At 36.4% G+C, this 21,663-nt stretch overlaps 1 long non-coding RNA gene across 1 annotated transcript in view; it reads left to right on the top strand.

The window, feature by feature from the left end:
• LOC141544683 (uncharacterized) overlaps positions 1-21,663 on the top strand; it is a 285,498-nt gene that overhangs the window by 93,271 nt on the left and 170,564 nt on the right. The window contains exon 3 of the long non-coding RNA XR_012482757.1: positions 15,680-15,762. This is a non-coding gene — a long non-coding RNA (uncharacterized LOC141544683). The remainder of the gene's footprint in view (positions 1-15,679; positions 15,763-21,663) is intronic.

Here is a 21,663-nt window from a genome sequence, read left to right as displayed (position 1 = left end):
TCTTTTTATCTGTATATGTCTAATCTCCCTAATTAAATGACCAGTTCTATAAGAGCAAAGCCCCTCTTTCCTCCCTACTCTATATTTCCCTACAGCGCTTAGTCTAGGTTGGACACATAATAGATGACCAATTACTTTTTTGCTTATTGATTAATTGCTTATCATCAAACTCTACGGAGGAATATTCTAAGTTTGGTTTGTTTTTGATCAAAGCCTAGCAAAGACCAATATTTGGGTGAGCTTTTCCTTTTTTTTTTTTTTTTTCTTCTTTAATTTTTTTACTCTTTTTTGTTAGAGACGAAAGGACCATTACACTTTTTTATTGTTAGCTTGATAATTACAAGTAAATACTAATATTTTCACAAAGAAAAAATAAAATATAAGAAGCCATGTACTTCTGTTATGTAATTTTCAAAAAGTATATATATATATATATGTAATATAAATATATACCTATATAATTTTAAAGGATAGTAACAAAATTACTCTGTTGGTTTTACTTTGTGTACTTTTCCCCCTGTGCTTTGCAATTTTATTGAGATTACAATTCTTCTGCATATCTGTTGCCACCCACACTCACCTCTCCTCCAAATAGAAGCTTACCTACTAATAAACATATATATTTTTCCAAGAAGCAGTCAGTACATTGGCCATATCTTGGAATGTGCCTCATTCCATCCTTCTAGTTTATCATCTTTCTCTCCTAAACACAGTTTACAAAGCAGCATTGGATGATAATCCATTTTTTAAAAAATTCTTTATAGAATGTAAAGAAGACAGTACATATTATAACTACCACATTTTTATGGTTTATTTAATTTGCTGCAGGTTGAATAATCAAAGAATAATCAAATATGTTGCATAAAATGCAATATATCTGCTGCATAGTAGTTGAAGTAAATCATACCCTCCGAGTTAAGGAATCCTGAATGATCAGTTAATCCTTATTTATCAGCTAACAAAATCCAGTGACAGATGCTTACTAGCTGTGTGACCCCAGATAAGTCATTTTACCGTCACTTTATTTTGTTTCTCATTTTCTCATCAGTATAATGGATATAATAGCCTTTACCTTGTAGGGTCTTTGTGAGGATCAAATGAGATAATAATTGTAAAAAGTGCTTAGTACAGTATATGGCACATAGTAGGTGCTACATAAATGCTGACAATGATGATGGGGAGGAGGAGGAGACTGGGATAGTAAGAAGTGAAATACTGATAAAATGTAGAATTTTGAAGAATAAAAGAAAAGCAAATGATGATTACCCATGCCTGATTCTCAATATGGCGTCCCCCAGGAGAATGTAAACTCCTTGGAGGACATAGACTGTTTTTCATTATCTTTGCTTTCCCTGTACCTAAAACAGATTGAAATTCCCCTCATTTGGATTCTTCAAACTGTGCAATGCAAAAATTAAAGTCTGTCATAAAACGCTAGTTCTCATGTTTACCACAAACTTGTTGGTTAGGATTGCATGGAGTAAGAGTGTTAAAACTTTGACTTGGGATGGAGTTTATGTCTTATCTTAATAACTACCTCCTTTGATTATTTGTTGGTCATGGCCCTTCTAGTTTCTATTTCTTAAATCTTGCTCATTGCCTTGAATCTTTTAAAGGGCAATATATTTCATTGCTTGTGTGATCTTGGTTAAGTTATTTCTCCTTGCGGAAATTCAGTGTTCTCCTCTGCAAAATGAAAGGGTTAGATTTCTAAAGTCCCCTCCATTTCTAGACCTATGATGCTAGCTAGGTCTTCTGAGCTCCTTTTGTCCTTATTTACACAAACCAGTGCTTTGCTACTTTAAGTATAATAGCTTTTTCTGTTCAGGTTTACATATCAATTTGTGGCTCCAAACTTCTTTCCCCTCAAAAGGAAAGAACAGTTGATAATGATCTGTTTGCTAGGGCTGAGTCAGGTCCCTTTGGCCCCAGGACCTACAGTTTTTTTCAGGGCCCACGCAGTGGTCCTGTCGCTGTTGTAGTTGCCCACCCCACCCACTCCACTCCCTCCTAATTACTACATTCCCTCCCTCACAGGAAATGACTTTCCCTTTCTCCTACTCCAAGTGGTTATGCAAGAAGTGGGCAGACCTCTCTCTTAGGGATCCTTAGAAGAGTGAAGTGGAGATTGAAGAATGTAATCTTGAAGCATTAAAAAAAAATGAGGCAGGTTGACTCTTGCCTTGCCTTCAGCCAAGAACTTTAGGGGACTGTGAGATCTGATCTCATCTTAACCACTGACTTGAGTGAACTGAACAAGTCCTTTAGCCTTTCTCTGATTCAATTTCCTCATCTATAAAATAGCAAATTGTGAAACGGCATGGTTGGATTACGTGTGTGATAACTGGAGGAGCATTGTGATGACCGGCACTAGAAATGAATGCTTAAGTGAAGGAACCCTGGCTGGGGATCAGTTCAGGATGCTTTGTTCAGTCATTTCAGTTTCATAACCCTATTTGGTGTTTTGTTGGTAGATATGATAGAGTGGTTTGCCATTTCCTTGTCCAGCTTATTTTACAGATGAGGAAACTGAGGCAAATTGGGTTAAGTGACTTGCCCAGATCAACTTCTGATTCCAAGCCTGTACCACCGAGTACAGGCTTTTATCAGGTGTTCCTGTTCATATCATTGGCCACATTGTTTAGGAGAAAGAACTGAGCTGGGAAAAGAAAGAAAAATTATCTACATTCTTGTCTTTACCAAATCTCATCCTATCTGCCAAGCAATTATGACTGCTTCTTCCTTCCTGTCTGCTTTAGGCTACAGATTAGATTATGTAAAAAGGAAAAGGAGGGGGAGAGAAAGAAGAGAGAATATATAACCCAAGAGATGCTATTCTATTTAATAACAATATGGTCTGTCCACTCTGGTAATCATCACATTGACCTTTAAGGATTAAAATGTGCCTCACATCACTTATTGATTCATTATCCTCACTCATGAGGCAATTTATCTCATTTCATAGGCTCATAAGCTCTGAGATCAAGGCCTAAAAGGTTCCTTAGAGGCCATCTGATCCAACCTTCTCATTTTTCAGTGGAGGAAACTGCTTGAATCATTTTATTTTCAGTCAGTAAAATTGTTGGGGAGAGGAAGGCGTACATGTGAGAATGTGGCTAAGTTATTTTCTTTGACTTTAGTCAGTTTCTCAAACTTTGAAATGATGTGCTGGTGCTTTTACAAGCCAGAAAGTTAAATGGCAACTTAAGATACTATTGTAAGTGGAATGGACCCATGATTCACTGGGAGAAAAAGCTCCCAAGGGAAGACTACCCATCTCCTCCCAATTTAGATCAATGGCTTATATGCAAGTTACCATGTAAGAGTGCCTCGAGCAGTGGGGCTAAACTCATAAAAATGAAGGCCACGAGACTGTACAGAAGGATCCTCTGCAGGCCACTTAGTGACAATTTTAAAATAAAACATTATGTATGCTTGTTGTATTTTTTTATTATTTTTTGACTAAATGCTTCCTAATTATATTTTAATCTGGTTCAGGCCACATCCTAGAATGTTGGGGCCCTCATGGGCAAGAGATTTGACACATCTGGCCTGGGGTACTAACAAATAAAATGAATTATACCAGGGCTCAGGGCCACTCTAGGTCAAAGAATTTAAAGCCAATTTTTCTAATCTATCTTCCTTCCTTCCTTCCTTCCTTCCTTCCTTCCTTCCTTCCTTCCTTCCTTCTTTCCTTCTTTCCTTCTTTCCTTCCTTCCTCTCTTCCTCTCTCCCTTCCTCTCTTCTTCTCTCCCTTCCTCTCTTCCTCTCTCCCTCTCTCCCTTCCTTCCTTCCTTCCTTCCTGCCTGCCTGCCTTCCTTCCTTCCTTCCTTCCTTCTTTCCTTCCTTCCTTCTTTCCTGCCTTCCTCTCTTCTTCTCTCCCTTCCTCTCTTCTTCTCTTCCTTCCTCTCTTCTTCTCTCACTTCCTCTCTTCCTCTCTCCCTTCCTTCCTTCCTTCCTTCCTTCCTTCCTTCCTTCCTTCCTTCCTTCCTTCCTTCCTTCCTTCCTTCCTTCCTTCCTTCCTTCCTTCCTTCCTTCCTTCCTTCCTTCCTTCCTTCCTTCCTTCCTTCCTTCCTTCCTTTCTCTTTCTCTCTTTCTCTCTCTTCTCTTCCTTCCACCCTTCCCTCCCCTCTCCCCCTTCTCCCTCTTCCCTAGTAAGCATAGTAGCCAGTTGTGAGTCTTTAATTCTGGAGCCAGATCTCTTTCCACTCTTCCATATTGTTTCCACTAGGTACTTGATAAGTGTGAATGGTTCTTTCCTCTAGAGAGGACCTATTCTTTGGGCAAGGCGTTATTTTAATATCATTTGAAGTCCCTTTTAGCTTGAGATTTCTGATTCAGTGAAGCAGTTATGAGTGTTCTAAATGTCATCAACTTCCAGGCTGTCTTGTCTTTCTCACAGAAATGCCATTAGTTATGCTTACACTCCTCATCCTCTCTGACCTCAAAGACATTTAGGGCTAAATAATTGAATAGGATATGTAAGGCGTAGAAAAATTTAAGTATCATGAATATTGACTTCTTTGGCACATTGCTTCTATTAGGTGCATTTCCTTTTTGACCTTAAGACTTCCGAGGCCATATAAATATTTAACATCTTGGGAACAATTGGAATAATCTTAGTTTGTTCTGACATTAAAAATTCAGGAGCAAAGGAAAAGGCCTTTCCTAATAGAACACAGAGTCAGAGGTGGACAAATATCACTTTCCTGTCCAGTAACAGGTGCCCACAGTCCTGTCTCAAGAAAACATCCCTAGCATCTGCTCCCAAGTGAGTCAGTCTTAAGTCCGACCTTCCCACACGTATCACACTGCTAGTCATTATTCAGGAAATCAAACCCCTCTCTCCCACCACTAAATTCTGTTGGGAAATGGGAGTCAGTGAATGGTCTTACTTAAACAGGAATGTGTCTCATCTAAACTAGGGGAAGCTCTATTTGTTAGCATGTGGGCGATGATGAAGTATGCCTTTAAAATGCTTTCTAAGGTGGGCAGGGAGTGAAAAAGCAAACAAAATACCCATCACTTCTCTGTCTCCCATGCACAAATAAAGGCTCTGAATTATCCCTGAACCATTAAGTGAAGATTTTGGCAGCTCTATATCTTGCCAGAGTTTCCTCCTTAACTGACAAAACAAATAGACAGTTACTTGAGACTTGGCATCTTGAATCCATTTGAAAATGCCCTGATATTTAGCCCCAAGGCTGGTGAGGACAGATGGAGGGGAGCTCAAATTGATAAGGGACTGACAGAGCCAGATAGGGGTTGTTGGCACTCTGCAACTGCTATAACTGGAGTTCAGGAACTGCTGGGAGTCAGTGAGAGGGGATGTTCCCTTGCTGTTTTGATGTATTTGGCAATAGTACAACTGATGTTGCAAGAAAGGAAGCTGTTTCTAGACAAAAATTTCTTTCAGATTGGCGTGGGTCCAGACTTGAAATGTGAACAGAGGAGTATGGGCACACCCCAAAACATTCTTGGTTAAGTCGCAGGTGTTGTGCAAAACCAAGTGGGAAGAGTGAATATTTTATTAGCTACATATTAAATATATTTTGGCAGGTACTCTGACAGTTGCCTTCTATGTAATTCTGGTAGATTAGTATTGAAAACAAACTTTCACAGCCTTGGAGCACTACGGGACTTTTCTAAAAGTCTATTGCAGAAGCAGGCATTGTATGTGCTGGAGTCTTTTGTCAGAGAAGGTGAAATAAAGAAAATCTAATGTGTTTTCTGTAATGGTAGGCTTGGTGGGAAAGCTGGAGGCTAAGCAGAGCCAAACTATCTTAGAAGATGATAGGGTTGGAAGCTACATAGCACAAACCTGCAAAAGATTCTGGGAATCATGATAGCTTATGGGTTCTTTGAACACATCAGTGGGAGTGTGCTACTGTGGTCACAGAGTGTACGTGCAATTGGCTGACTAGTGTTAAAGAATAGAAAGCAGACCTTGGGGACCCTGGAAAAGCCAATGCCCCGGAACAAATCTCTTAGATTTGTTGTGAATAACTGCTCATGTTAATTGTCCAAGTTTCCTTATCCTAAAAAAGGAAGCTTCTGCTAAAGTACTTCTTTGAAGTTCATAATCTCACGTTGTCAACCTCAAAAAGAAACAAATTCTTGTAGGCTCCATATTGACTTAGAAAACTACAAATTAACATTATGTTACATTGTATTTTTATTTGTTTTTGTTAAACATATCCCGATTATATTTTAATCTGGTTTCGTGCACACTGGATTTTTGTTGAGGTTTGAGGCTGGAACAGGAGTTTGATACCTCTGGTCTAGAGTAACTTGTTTAGGGCTTTAAAGCCACAATGTATCAGGGGCAAGATTGGTAATAAGGTCTTCCTGAATTTTTATCCACTTTTCAAGTTGCCACTTATCCATATACATACATACAATGCAGCATACAAATACAAATAACACATTTATCAACATAAATACATGCATGTATGTACAAATATTTGCATGCATATACATATACATCATGTGCATACATATATATATGCACTGCGCAAATTTGTGTGCATATTTATATATGACATGCAAGCATGGGTATTATCAAAGGACTGAAAATAAGGCGAGAAACATTGTCTTGATTATGTTTAAATTTAATGATTTGGAGTAATTAAGTCATCTGGAGTTGCTTTATTCAGTCCTGATAGTTAACAGTGTGTTAGTATGTGGAAGGAAGAAGACAAAGATACCATGGAAGTGGAAAAGTCCAGGAAAGAAGAAATGAAATAATGAAAGGATGGAGGATGTTCTAAGAGGCAAACAAGTGTCTTTGGATAACACTAAAAAAAAAAGTCATTTTATGGAAAATTTAAAACCTAGGCATCAAACTTTGAGATAACTTTTCATTATCAAATGATGAGAAAAGATAAAAATATGAGGCAGATTCAAGGAGAGTTTAGTTAATTTTTAGGTGATACACACACACACACACACAACTTAGAATTGGCCATATCAGAGTTTAATGACTCATTATTTTACATTTTATGATCCTTTTGATGATTCCAGTGATAAATGGATAATTTAGTCTCTGTGAACACACCCTGAAACGTTTGGGAACAGAAAAAAAATTAATGAATTCTGATTTACTGATGATTAAGATAATTAAAATATTTGCTTTTAAAAATAAAGCATTTAGAGCATTAAGTAGAGCACCTCTTCCAATTTTATTTCCTCAATATCTAGTGGGGCGCCCCCTGTATATAGTAGGTTCAATATAATTGTCTGTTAAGTTGAATGAAACTGTGCTGTAATGACCAAAAATATCATCCAACTAAACAAACTATCAAATTTAAGAACAAAATTTACAATAGAATTTGCAAGTTATTGCTTTCTTTCATCAATTAGCTGGGATTTAGTATTTAGCCATACTTTATTTATGCATGCTGGTTTGGGACATATTGACTACATGACTTTAGGCAAGCCACTTAACTTTTCAGTACTCTAGGCTATTCCTAAGATGACATATTCCAAAAAAGGTACCAACTTGTACTTAGAAGTAAGGGAGTTTCCTCATTTACTAGTTTCATGTTCTAGCTAGTCACAGGTTCACTTTCAATCCCTATCCCTGTTTTTGTAAAATAATTTATCTAAACTGGATGCCAGTCAGTCCATATCTGAAGGTATAATTCATATACAAGCCAGTTAACAATGGAAGGCTTCTTGTCTTGACCTGATATTGATGGGATCATTTAATTTGTTTCTTAAAACTTACTTTTCCAACCTTATTTTGTGTTACTTCCCTTCATACACTGTGGTAGTAAACATTGACATTTGCCTTAGTAATTTTGCCATCCACTCCTATGATCTCAGTCTCTTTAAAACAACCCCACCCTTCTCTTCCTTTGGGATCCAATTGACGGCCACCACTGCCATGTAGCCTTCGCTAATCTCTCCTGCTGAGAGTAATTTCTCATTCCCCCTTAAATTTTCCTAGAACATGTCCGAATTTTTCCCTTATTGTTATTTTGCTGGTCAGTCATTTTTCAGCTGTCTCTGACTCTGTAATTCTCCCCCCCCCTTTTTTTTTTCAAATTACTTGGAGTAATTTGCCATTTCTTTCTTCAGCTCATTTTACAGATGAGGAAACTGAGGCAAACAGTGAAGTGGCTTGCCCAGGATCATGCAACTAGTAAGTTTCTGAGACTAAGTTGAGTCTTCCTTACTCCAGATTCAGTACTTTGTCTACTGCATCACCTTATTATATTCTCCCTAGTATAAATGTTTGGAGTCTTGAACTACATATGAACCATGACATATTTTGGGGAAGAACACTGGTGTGTGTGCTCTAATGATAATGCAATAGGAATGTTTTGTTCAAATATGAAGGGAACATATCCTGCTGTGTAATTAGCTAGCAAGTATGTTAAATCTACATATCTTTCCTCCCTTTTTTTGATTTTGGAGTCTCCATCCATTCTGTAAAGTCCAACCCTAATGTTAGCTTTTTCCCCCATTTTTTTTTTTCGGAGTCCCTTTCCTTCATGTCTCACAATACGTTGCACCTTTTAAATGCATTGATTATGCTATTATCTTGCATTTTAATTAATTGAATATATGGCATCTCACCACTAGACTGTATATTATAGGAGGACTATGATCATATCTATTAAGACTTTGTATCCCCCATCAGCTATTTAAGTTGCTTCTTACTATGCATCGACTGAATTGACCATTGAATTACCCAGAAGCAAGACCTATGTAGATAGTATCACATCTGGAAACATATTTGTTTAGCTTCCTCTGCTCAAAATCTTATCTGCAATTCATTCTAACATCAAGGTTTAAATTTCAGACAGATGTGTTAGTCTCCTAAGAAGTTTATTATGGAAGAATTCAGAGTACCCATTCCCCTCAAACAAATAATCTCTCTGAAAATGGCTCAGACATACATATTGATATCATATGCAGCCAACTATTTAATAGAATCTTGGCATTTTAGATCTGTAATGAATTTTAGAATTCATCTTATAACTCTCTTTTTTATACATAGATATTCAGGTCCACAGAGGTTACTTGACTTGCTAAACAATTCAGTTTAATTAATTTCAATTCAATACAATTTTCATTTACATAATTACTGTGTACTGGGCATGATGCTAGATACAAGATGCAAAGATAAAAAATTCAGACAGTCCCTGTTCTCAAGGAAATTATATGAAGACTGGGGGACAACAAAATCTACACATGAATAAAAATTTAAAAATGGAAAGTAAATCAGTTGCAGGTGGGTGGGTAGGGGGAGAAGGCAGCACTAACAAATTCAGGAATTAGGAAAGGTCTCAAGCAGAAAGTGGAATCTGATGAGAAAAGTCAGAGACTCCAAGAAATGGAGAGGATTGTGGCGGGAGGGAGACCATTATAGGCCCAGGAAGGTATCCTTTATAAAGACATGGAAAAGGGAGGTAGACCTTGTATGTTTCGTTAGAATGGGAGCTTTTTGTGAACAGAAATTATTTAGTTCCTACTGGTTTAGAGAACTATTCTTGGCTAGAAAATTTAGATAACTGCTCTCAAGAACTTTCAAAGTCTAATAAGGAGCATATCTGCCAACAAAACAATAATTCTAGAAGATCCTGGTTATGTGATTGGTACACAAGTGGGACTTTAAGAGATGGGTAAACAATTCAAACAGATTAAGAGAGAGGAGAAAAGTATACTTGGTTGATATACCTGGAACAATATGAGCACCAAGTTAGAAAAGCAGAAAATGTGCCTACAAGGCAAAAAAAATTAGTTTGATTGGATTGTAGAGTAATGCCCTAACGTAGAAGGGCAGAAGTTGGTGAAAGACTTTGAATTCTAAAAAGCAGAATTTGAAAGGCATTGCAGGGGCAATAGAAAGTCACAGATTTATTTTTTATTTTATTATAATTCTTTTTGGCTGAGGAATGACAAAACCAGCTCAATGGCTAAGAAACATTGTTTTTGGCAGCAGTAGGAAGGATGGGTTGGAAGAAGGTTGAGAGTGGAGGAGGAAAGTTGTAGCAACAATCCAGACACATAGTAAGAAGGGCTTGTGTTAGAGAGGTGGCCGTGAAAAAGAGCAAGTATGGATTTTTAAGAGATGGAACTGACAGTGTCACAGATAGCTGGTGCTTCAGGCTCTTTCCACTATGTGGAACTTCTTCCCCTAATATTCTGCAACAAGAAAATGCTCAATATTTATCTAATGGGTGGACTAGTATCCAGTAGTTGGTGTAAGATAAGGCATTAGCGTTTCTAACACTAGTTATGAGCTTTGTAATTTATGAAGCTGAGAACATTAAACTGAAATTGTGGACACCTTAGGAGTCATCAGTCTAACTGCCTCATTTTATGGATGAGGAAACTGAGGCTTAAAGAAATATCTTTCCCAAATTTATTTAGGTAATAAATGACAGAATCAGGATATGGATTTGAACCATACCCTCTAACTTTGAAACCATCACTCTTTTCTGTACATTACATGGCAGTGCTCTGCTTTAGGGCATTTTCCAAATTTTCCAGTCAAGGCAGATACTCTTTAACGTTTCTCTTGATATCAAATCTTGTCTTAAAAATTATCCTATATGTGTAAATAAAAAGCTTTAATAAAATAAAATTGTTAAAAAAGGAAAAAAAAAGAAAATGCTTAATTTTTGCCTCTATATTCTCAGTACTGGGGGCAGGTAGATGGCAAAGTAGATAAAGCACTGGGCTTGGAATGGATAAGACTCATTTTCATGAGTTCAACTATATGTCTGATATATAGCCATTATATGACTCTGGGAAAGCCATTTAACTCTGTTTACCTCTATTTGCTCATCTTTAAAATGAGCTAGAGAAAGAAAAGGTAAATAACTCCATTATCTTTGCCAAGAAAAACCCCAAATTGAACATAACAGAAATAATTGAGCAACAACAACAAGAATTCCCAGTATTGTTTTTCTAGCCCCATTCCTGTCATATGTACAAAATAGTACCTTAAATGCTTGGGGAATTGAATAAAATATCTTCTCATCATCGTCCCCTCCATCTTGTCATTCTGTTCTGAAGACAGTTCACTATTAAAACTAATCATTATAAAGCAATTTATCAATGAACAAATACTTATTAAATGATTACCATAAGCCATACATTGAGCATACAGTAACAAAAAAAAGTTTTTTTATTCAAGTAGCTTATGTTCAATTAGGATAAAAATCATGCATATATACACATATGTATGTATATATATATATATATGGATAAATAGATGTGTGTATGTGTATGTATATGTATAGCTAGGTATAAATATACACACACACATAAACACACACATAATATAAAGAGAGCTGACCTAGGAACCTGAATTTAATAACAGATAGTTATACAGCAGCTAGGTAGGCAATTAAATGGCACAAGGGATAGAGTGCTGAGTTTGGAGTCAGAAGACCTGAGACACTTACTAGCCTCAGACACTTACTAGCTGGTAAGCCTGAGCAAGTCAATTAACCTCTGTTAAATCTATAAAATAAGCAGAAGAAAGAAATGGACAATATATTTGCCAAAAAAAATAAAATAAAATAAACAAAACCTAAAAAAGCTATGGATATTTATGTGGTGCTTTAGGGTCTCATTTTATTATCCAAACAATATGAAAAGATAAATCCTATTTTTATCTCCATTTTGCAGTTGGGGAAACTGAGGCAGAAAGTGCTTAAGAGATTTGTCCTGTGTCAAATTGCTAGTAACTATCTGAAGCTGGATTTAAACTCCGGTCTTTGAGGACTAGTAATCTAAGGCTACACTAACTAGCTACTTGATCTAATTTCCTCTATTATATCACTGAACTTCTCAGTTTTTTGGGGCCCCATCTTTTTAATCCATGGGTTGTGAGGCCATATGGAGTCTTATAATTGAATATAGGGGTCATGAAATGATCATTTATTTTCAATAATTATTTGGTTTTTATACCTGTTTTGTATACCTATGTATCCAAGGTCATGTAAAAATTTCTTGGGCAAAAATGGGGTCATGAGTTGAAAAAGTTTAAGAAGCCCTGTTCTGGGCAGCTCTCTGACTCTAAATCATAGAGACGGTAGGAGTTCCTTTATCTGGCATTTCCCCATACTGATGAAACCACAGGTGCAGCCCCATCCTTTGATATCAGATGCTCTTAACATGTGTGATGATTCCCTTTGGCCGTGTGGTGAAACCTAGGAACCCCTTCTTGAAATAATTCATTTAAATGCAAAAAAGGAAATAATATAAAATGCATATATTTACAAATAGACATTTTATATAAAAAAACAAATAAGCTCCAAGTTCCATGCTCTGGGCTAGTAGTGTTTCCAGTACTATATTTTTAATTCGAACTGTTCAAAAAATACACAGAAAAGGCAAATTGAGAGAGGAAGTTTAAATGGGGGTAGAATGTGAGAAACTTAGAGAAAAATAATAATGAGAAGAGTAAGAGGAAGCCCAGAGTAGCCAGTTCTGCAGTATCACAGTGCAGTCTTACATGATAAAAATGGATATTGAGGAACTGAAATTAGAATTCTTGGTAACCTTGGGAACGGGCACTGTTGTTGCTCAATTTTTGCAAAAAGAAAGGAAGAAAGAAAGAGAAAAAGAAAGAAATCCTGGAATTTCTGTGAAATGGAAATGGCCATAACTCTGGCTTCTGAGTCCAAGTAATAGTGGAGAACCTTCTCTAGATGTCTTTGGAGTGAAATGTGAGCAATGTCAGGAACAGCCATGTTCCCAGTGTTCCTCCTTTTAAATATTTCTAGCTCTTTGGAGATATTTCCATGGTTCAGTTTTTTTTTTTTTTAATATGCTCCAATCAGATGGGATATGCCCAGGGTTTTCTTATATGTCCATAACTTTCAATTTCCTGCCTCGGCAACAATCTTCCCTATTTAGAAACTTTTCATGAGCTGGTCCCTTGGAAAAAAAAATGCATGGGGAGGATGTAATTATACTAGTGTCTGGGTACCCAAACTAATTTTAGAAAGAGGGTGGAGGAGTTACAGGCAGAGCCATATTTCTAAAGAGTGTGCTATGTTGTAGTTGAAGAATTACGAATTTCTTTGTGTCAAACTATAGGAAAATCTTCAGAATGGACTTTTAGGCCCCTGTTCCATTTCTATAAGGAGAATTCTGCTACTGCTCAGGGATGAGTTTATAGAAATTAAATTCCTAAGATTTTAAGATACCTTCAGGCCTTCCAATTCACTATATTAACCAGGAGTCCCTGAATGATACCTAGATTCCATAGCTATGATATCTGTGGTGTTCCACAGAATGATATCTAGATTCTATTTCAGTAACAGAGAGCTCACTAAGAGGCAGAGTTAAAAGTACAGAATTTAGAATCAGAAGTCCTGGGTTCAAATTTCATCCTAATATTTACCTGTGTGACCATTTGAATGCTCTGTGTCTCAATTTCTTCATCTGTAAAATAGGTTTGGATTAGATGACCTTTAAGATTCCCTTCTAGCTCAAAATCTATGAAACTTCTGAGGGAGAGGAAAAAATAAAAGGGGAAAAAATTTAAGTGCTTCCTAAGTGCCAAGTGCTATAGCTTGCTATAAGCTCTTCCCATTTGTTTGTAAGCTTCTTGATTTCAGGAGCTGTCTTTTGCCTCTTTTTGTATTTCCAGTGCTTAACACAGTGCCTGCCACATAGAAAGTGCTTGATAAATGTTTTTGGCTTGCTTGGGTTTTACAAATATTTTTTATTTTGATCTTCACAACAATCCTAAGAGGTAGAAGCTATTACTATCCTCATTTTATAGAAGAAAAAACTGAAATTTATAGAGGCTCTTCGGTGTCAAGGTCTGGATTTGAATTCATGTCTTCTTGACTTTAGAACCACTGACAATTAGTTGTCATTTTCTTTTTGAATAGCATTCATTGTTAGACAGTTCTTTCTTGTGTTGACTTGAAATTTGCCTTGCTGTAAATTCCATTCTCCTACTGTTCTATTCTCTAAATTTCTTTCTTCCTATTTCCTTTCCTTTCCTTTCCCTTTCCTTTCCTTTCCTTTCCTTTCCTTTCCTTTCCTTTCCTTTCCTTTCCTTTCCTTTCCTTTCCTTTCCTTTCCTTTCCTTTCCTTTCCTTTCCTTTCCTTTCCTTTCCTTTCCTTTCCTTTTCCTTTCCTTCCTTTCCTTTCCTTTCCTTTCCTTTCCTTTCCTTTCCTTTCCTTTCCTTTCCTTTCCTTTCCTTTCCTTTCCTTTCCTTTCCTTTCCTTTCCTTTCCTTTCCTTTCCTTTCCTTTCCTTTCCTTTCCTTTCCTTTCCTTTCCTTTCCTTTCCTTTTTCCTTTCCTTTGCTTTTTCCTTTCCTTTGCTTTTTCCTTTCCTTTCCCCTTTCCTTTCCTTTCCCCTTTCCTTTCCTTTCCTTTCCTTTCCTTTCCTTTCCTTTCCTTTCCTTTCCTTTCCTTTCCTTTCCTTTCCTTTCCTTTCCTTTCCTTTCCTTTCCTTTCCTTTCCTTTCCTTTCCTTTCCTTTCCTTTCCTTTCCTTTCCTTTCCTTTCCTTTCCTTTCCTTTCCTTTCCTTTCCTTTCCTTTCCTTTCCTTTCCTTTCCTTTCCTTTCCTTTCCTTTCCTTTCCTTTCCTTTCCTTTCCTTTCCTTTCCTTTCCTTTCCTTTTTCCTTTCCCTTTGCTTTTTCCTTTCCTTTGCTTTTTCCTTTCCTTTCCCCTTTCCTTTCCTTTCCCCTTTCCTTTCCTTTCCCCTTTCCTTTCCTTTCCTTTCCTTTCCTTTCCTTTCCTTTCCTTTCCTTTCCTTTCCTTTCCTTTCCTTTCCTTTCCTTTCCTTTCCTTTCCTTTCCTTTCCTTTCCTTTCCTTTCTTTCCTTTCCTTTCCTTTCCTTTCCTTTCCTTTCCTTTCCTTTCCTTTCCTTTCCTTTCCTTTCCTTTCCTTTCCTTTCCTTTCCCTTTCCCTTCCTTCCCTTTCCCTTCCTTCCTTTCCCTTCCTTCCCTTCCCCTTCCTTCCCTTCCTTCCTTCCTTTCCTTCCTTCCTTTCCTTCCTTCCTTTCCTTCCTTCCTTCCTTCCTTCCTTCCTTCCTTCCTTCCTTCCTTCCTTCCTTCCTTCCTTCCTTCCTTCCTTCCTTCCTTCCTTCCTTCCTTCCTTCCTTCCTTCCTTCCTTCTTTCCCTTCACAAGAAGAAGAGAGGGAAGACTGTGCTAGTGATTTTAGTATAATAGGGAGCTAAATTACACACAATCCCTGTCCTCAAGTAGCTAATGATTTAGTAATTTTTCTATTTTCTTGTTTTCCCCACTCTGAAATTTATTTATTCAACAAACATATTGCATTGATGAAACAGACTCCAAATCCTGTAAACAATTGAGCAATATTTTTGGATGATTGTATTTGAAATATGTAATGGTACACTTTGATTATTTACCAAAGGATAAAATAAATGAAGGCCATGTACATTAACTTAAAGAGATAGAATCCACATTTTCTATTGTCTTTTTTTCTATTATATTAGGGTCATAGATCAGACTATCTAGTGTTCATCCCCCTCAATTTAATAGGTGAGGGAACTGAGACTGAGAGTAGTTAAATGTCTTTCCCAAGATCACATGGACATTAAATATTAGAGATAGGATTTGAAAGAGCAGAAGCTCTTTTTACAACATCACATTCCTAATCCACATTATTCTCCTTTACATAGCTGAAACCAGTGTCTTTATTGTTCTTTTTCTTCCCCCAACAGTAGATGCAGTGGCTTTGTTTTCTGATATCTGTAACACCTTGAAAAAAGGAGAGCTATGTGAATACATATGCCATCAGTGACAGGTAAATAAATGTATTTCCAACTCATGTAGCTCTTTTTCCAATTGTGGGAAAGAAAGATGATGCTCTTAGTTTTTAATCACACAGGATAGGTTGCTTCATTTTCTATTTTTGTACAATTCTTTTGTGCACCCAGATTTTTATTTTACAGTGAAAATTACATTAAAAAGAAAGTGAATGTTAGACTGTTTGTAATCAGAGTTGGTACTCAGCTGCAAAACAGATGCATTTTTACTTCAACCTCAATTGGTCAATAGATTTCTCCTCCAATGATGACAGGGAAAAGAAAGTGTTAGAAATTGTATTATTGATTTAATCGATATGACTTATACAATGTGGTTTAATTTTCTTTTGGACTGGATCTGTGATTTCATTGGCATAAGGTGTCTCTGGGGGCAGGAAATTCTACCTTTCAATGCAAAGGGTATGCTTTTCTTCCTTCCCTATCTTGCCTCCTTGTTGAGCAAACTTAACTCTCAAATTTCTTACCCCTTGTCTTATCACTGGTCATACTTTGTCAAACCCCAACCATGAACTACTCCCATCATCATCAAAGTCTTTCATGTTGGCGGAATGGAACTCAAGGGGATAATGAAACTGAGCCAAGTGGATCTACCATGAACGTAGGTTCACTAATCTCAACTGGGCCCTCATTGAAGCAAGGAAATAATTTTTTCCTTCCCAATTGATTTATTATCCCAAACTCCATAATAATAGTTCCTTCCTTTCTTCTTTCCCCTGAAGGCTCCTATAATACCTATAATTCATGTCATTAGTTGACAAATCAATCATCTTTTCTTGATTCTCATGTTGTTGACTTCTCTGCAGCATTTGATACTTGATTACCATCTCCTCTTTGATATATCTTGTAGCAGAGATAGAAATATCAAGTCTTTAGTCCTCTATCTGTCATTTAATGTTCTTCATAACTGATCTCTACTTTCCTTTTTGGTCTCATTTCTTTTTCTTCTCTTCAACATACTCTATAGTTTGTCACCTCTGGTCTTCTAGATAGTCCTTCCATGTGATCAGCATCTCCTATCTGAATCTTTGTACTGATTATCTTTTGGCCATAGAATACTGTTTTCAGGAACTTTTGCATCTTAATTCCCCTGATTTCTGTTTATGATGTCTTTGATTTAAAGTAATTTTCAATATCTCTGCTGCTGGTACCTTCCCCTCTCTGATTACTTCCCATCTATTTTGTATAAAACATATATGTACATTATTATTTTCATATTGTCTCTTCCATTGACTAGAAGCTCCTGAAGGCAAGGATTATTTTCTTCCCTTTTTTTAATAGTTCTAGTGCATAAGGTAGTCCTGGCACATAGTAAGTTCTTAACAAATGCTTCTTATCTGGCTGCTGACAGAACAGTACTTACTCTGCAATTTATGGTATTTTTTTTGTCTAGGCCATTGAAATGTTAAAGTCTTGTCAATGTTCCCACAGTCAGAATTTATAAGATCTTCCTGAGTTGGAAACTGCTTTTCTTATTGAACTAATTTTTTTTCTTGTTCAATTGTGACTCCATTGGGATTTTCTTGGTAAAGATACTAGAAAGATTTGCCTTTTTTTTTTTTTCTCCAGCTCATTTTACAGATGAGGAAACTGAGAAAAACAGGATTAAGTTACTTGCCCAAGGTCACTCAGCTAGTGGGTCACATTTGAACTCAGGAAGATGAAACTTCCTGACTCCCGAGCTAGGCTTTTATCTACCTGCCCTTCACAATAAAGCAGATAATGTCCCAGCAGGGACATTTAAATACAGTTTAGTGCCCCTATTTCAATCTGAATTTGAATGGTTTCCATAACCATTAGATTTCTGATTGTGGAGAGAGAGATAGACCTAAAATCCAGAGCACTCATCTTCCTGAGTTCAAATCTGACCTCAGACAGACACTTATTAGTTATGTGAATCTGGACAATTTGCATGATCTTGTTTGCCTCAATTTCCTTATCTGTAAAATGAAGGAAATGACAAATAGTCAGTATTTTTGCCAAGAACACTCACAAAGAGTCAGACATGACTGAAAATGACTCAATAACAAGATTGTTGGTGCTTTCTCAATAATAGAACATTGTGATATTTTGAAAATTAATTTTTATTGTTGTTATACCAACCTTGCTTGTTTTTCTATCCAGTATAGCGTACCCTCATCAGAGAAGGTACTGTGTTCTGTGAGCAAAGCAAAATTGAATTAGCTCAGAAAAAAAGATGAGATACGCAAAGTTAGGGAATTCACTCAAAATGTTCACAGAGCTATTTGTATGCAACCTGTGGTAAGAGCATTCTGAGCTTGTATTAATCTAATCAGCCACAGATGGACACACTGTGATTCAACTCTAACATAGTGATGTCATTTTGGCTCTCTTCAAGAACAAAGGACAGTAAGAATGTGCCATTCTCCAATAATGAGATAGTAATCTATGAGAAAATGAAGACCCAGTAAGTACTGGGTGGATGTACCCCCATCTATTCCGTATTTTTAGTGGATATGCTGTTTGTTTTAATATCTTTTGTTTTGAATCATCAAGATATCATTCTTCACACAAATAGATATTTGGTTTGACTTAATCAGGCATAAGTTTAATGAGATGCTAAAAATATTGATATGTAGCATAAACCATAGCTATTTAAGTCATCTTTTTCACACATCAAAAAGCCTTTTTCACTTCAACCTATCAATATATTTTTAAATTTTATTTATAATTTTTGACAGTATATGTGCATGAGTAATTTTTAATAACATTATGCCTTGTATTCATTTTTCCAAATTATCCCCTCCCTCCCTCTCCTCCCTCCCCTTGATGACAGACAATCCCATACATTTTACATGTGTTACACAACCTATCAATATTTTTAGCAGATTATTAAACTTTTGCTTGATCAGGCTATACTAAATATACATTGGCATAGAGAGTGACAGTTACATACATTTGCAAATACATATTAAGGGCCTTTGAATTAATATTTTAAATGTATTGACTAGAGGTAAAACAACTAGCCCAGCTCTCTGAAAACATAGGACAAATTTGTAAATTTAATCTGAATTATTAACATTCTTTCTATAAATTTCTATCATTGTCTCAATAATTAACAAAACAGTAAACCAAGTCCTGATTTGTAGTCTTTGCTGATTTCCAAAACAAGCTGGCTCCAGCCCATCCCTTAGACTAAATCAGAGAATGCCTTAAAATTTGGCTGGATTTTCTAAGAGCACACAAGTGGATAAAACTTTCATCCCATTACAGGAGACACCTGAAACAATATATTGGTAGGAGAAGCCTTTAAAAATTTTAATAATATTTTTTTATTTTAATTTTTTCCTTTTTTACTTCTTTAATCATTCTGGATTGTTTTGTGGGCCCTCATCTTTCTTTTTTTATGCATACATATTTATACAATTATCTTGCTGCACAAGAAAAATCAAATCAGGAAAAAATGAGAAAGAAAATAAAATGCAAGCAAACAACAGCAAAAACTGAAAATGCCTTGTTGTGATATTCAGTTCCCACTACCCCCTCTCTGGGTGTACATGGCTTTCTTCATCATAAGATCATTGGAACTGGTCTGAATCATCTCAATGTTGAAGAGAACCACTTCCATCAGAATACATCTTCATACAGTTTGTTAAAGTGTATAATGATCTCCTGGTTCTGCTCATTTCACTCAGTATTAGTTCTCTCCAGGCATCTCTGAAATTATCCTGTTGATCATAACTTTTTATTTTTAAAATACATGCAGAAATAGCCTCTAACACTCACCCCGAAAAATCCCATGTTCCAAATCTTCCCCTCCATCCACTGCCCCAGACCTGCAATACAGGCTAAACATGCACAGTTTTTCCAAACATACCTCCATACAACAGGATATATCTTAACAAAAGGCTGAGATTAAATGAAAGACTCAATTCTGTATGTGATTTATGATTTCACAATCACTCTCCTAAATAGTCTTGCTAGGAGGTGTAGTTGGTAATCTGTAACATAGGATATTATTTTTCTCTACTCTATGATCACCCAGTACTTTTTCCCATGTCATAAAATCAATTTAAAGTTCTTAAGAGAGACCTTGAGAGTGTCCTTGTGTCACTATTCCTGACCACCCTGTGAGCACTTTCTCCATAAAATAATCTATTTTGGCAAGTGTACATTTGGCATTTGAACACTGTGGCCAGTCCAACACAGTTGTGCTCTCTATAGTAACAAAAGGGGCTGAGAACAGCACATATATAGAGTCTAGACACACATGTGGAGGGAGAACACATAAGTGATTCCTGCTATTCTTTGCTCCCATGTACTAAAAACTGGAAAGCCTTTTCCACATCAAGACAGGCGGAGGTCTCTTTGTTCCTATTTGAGGCTATGAGCTACTGCACCCAAATAGAGAGCCATGGAAACCAGGAGAATACCCCAAACTAAGATTAAATCTCTTCTTGTGGCTGCTTTTCCAGCTCTTTGTTCCCTGATAACTATCTGAATTGGGGTAAGAATTCCATATGGGGTGATTTCAACCCTAAACTTATACTTTAAAATAAAAAACCCCGTTATCCTTAAAACTAAGCACTCTGAAGCTACGTCCCCTGAAACCATTTCAGGGTCTTCCCTCCCAGTCTCTCCTTCATCTCCACCAAAAAAAGCAAAATGAAACAAATCCACTTCTAGGAGATAGGGGACATGGATGTCACCTCAATTCCAAGCTCCCCCCTGATTAATATACACATAGGGCTGAAGTATTGGAGCTGGAATCTGGAACATCTGAATTCTATCCTTGTTTTAGTCAGATATTAGCAGTTTAATCCAGGGCAAATCACTTAACCTCTGTTAATAACAATACCTACCTCACAGAGTTGTAAGGACTAAATGAAATTATATATAAGTACTTTGGAAGTGCTATATAAATGCTATAATAGCACATATAATTATATAGAAATAATGTAATAATATATGTAAAATTATAAATAGAAAAACAATGATTGTAACTTTTTATTTTCTTCCTCCTCATCTTCCTTCTCCTTCTCCTTTTCCTTGTTTAATCTTTTTGCTTTATATTCTGAATAATCTAAACCTCTCTGTAGAAATAATTTAAATATTAAACTTATGAGAAACACACTCTAAGGAAGGGATTATTTAGATATATTTTCATGCTGGATTTCTTAAAAGATGCATGCAAAAATAACTATAAAATTGGTATGATCTTCTGTACTTCAGAGACCATCTAACCCAATCATGTCATTTATGTAAATGCTATGTTAATATTTCAATGAATTCATTACAATTCAAAAGATAAAGTGTAGCTTTTAGTTCAATAATATGTCTCTAAGACAGTCAAATCATAACTGAATGTTTCTTTTCAGTTCTCACTCAGTTCATTCAGAGCCAAAGTGGGCCCATTTCTTTGTCTGAATAGTTTCTTCCCACTACGTGATATAACACACAGAGTGCTAGTCTTCTGGCCTGGAAGATCTGAGTCTGAATCATGCCCCAGACTCTTATTAGCAGTTTGATCTTGTCTCCAAATCTCAGTTTCCTCATCTGTAAAATACAGATGATGATGATTTTTTTTTTTTTTTTTTTTTTTTTTTTTTTTTGCTGAGGCAATTCGAGTTAAGTGACTTGCCCAGGGTCACACAGCTAGGAAGTCTTAAATATCTGAGATCAGATCCTCCTGAATTCAGGGCTGGTGCTCTGTCCACAGTACCACCTAGCTGCCTTTATGATGATATCTTAACTCCCTGGGTTTTTGTGAGAATCAAATGAGATCAATATATGTAGATTACTTTGTAAACCTTAAATTATACAAATGCCAGCTATTATTATTATTATTATTATTTTTAAAGGGTTATTATCCCTGGCAAATATTCTAAAGTACGCTGGTAGATCTTGGAGGCTCCATCAAA

Source organism: Sminthopsis crassicaudata, chromosome 5, assembly GCF_048593235.1.
Source record: "Sminthopsis crassicaudata isolate SCR6 chromosome 5, ASM4859323v1, whole genome shotgun sequence".
NCBI classification, from domain to species: domain Eukaryota; kingdom Metazoa; phylum Chordata; class Mammalia; order Dasyuromorphia; family Dasyuridae; genus Sminthopsis; species Sminthopsis crassicaudata.
The sequence above is the reverse complement of the archived record's forward strand: the minus strand, read 5'-3'. Positions and strand labels throughout refer to the sequence as shown.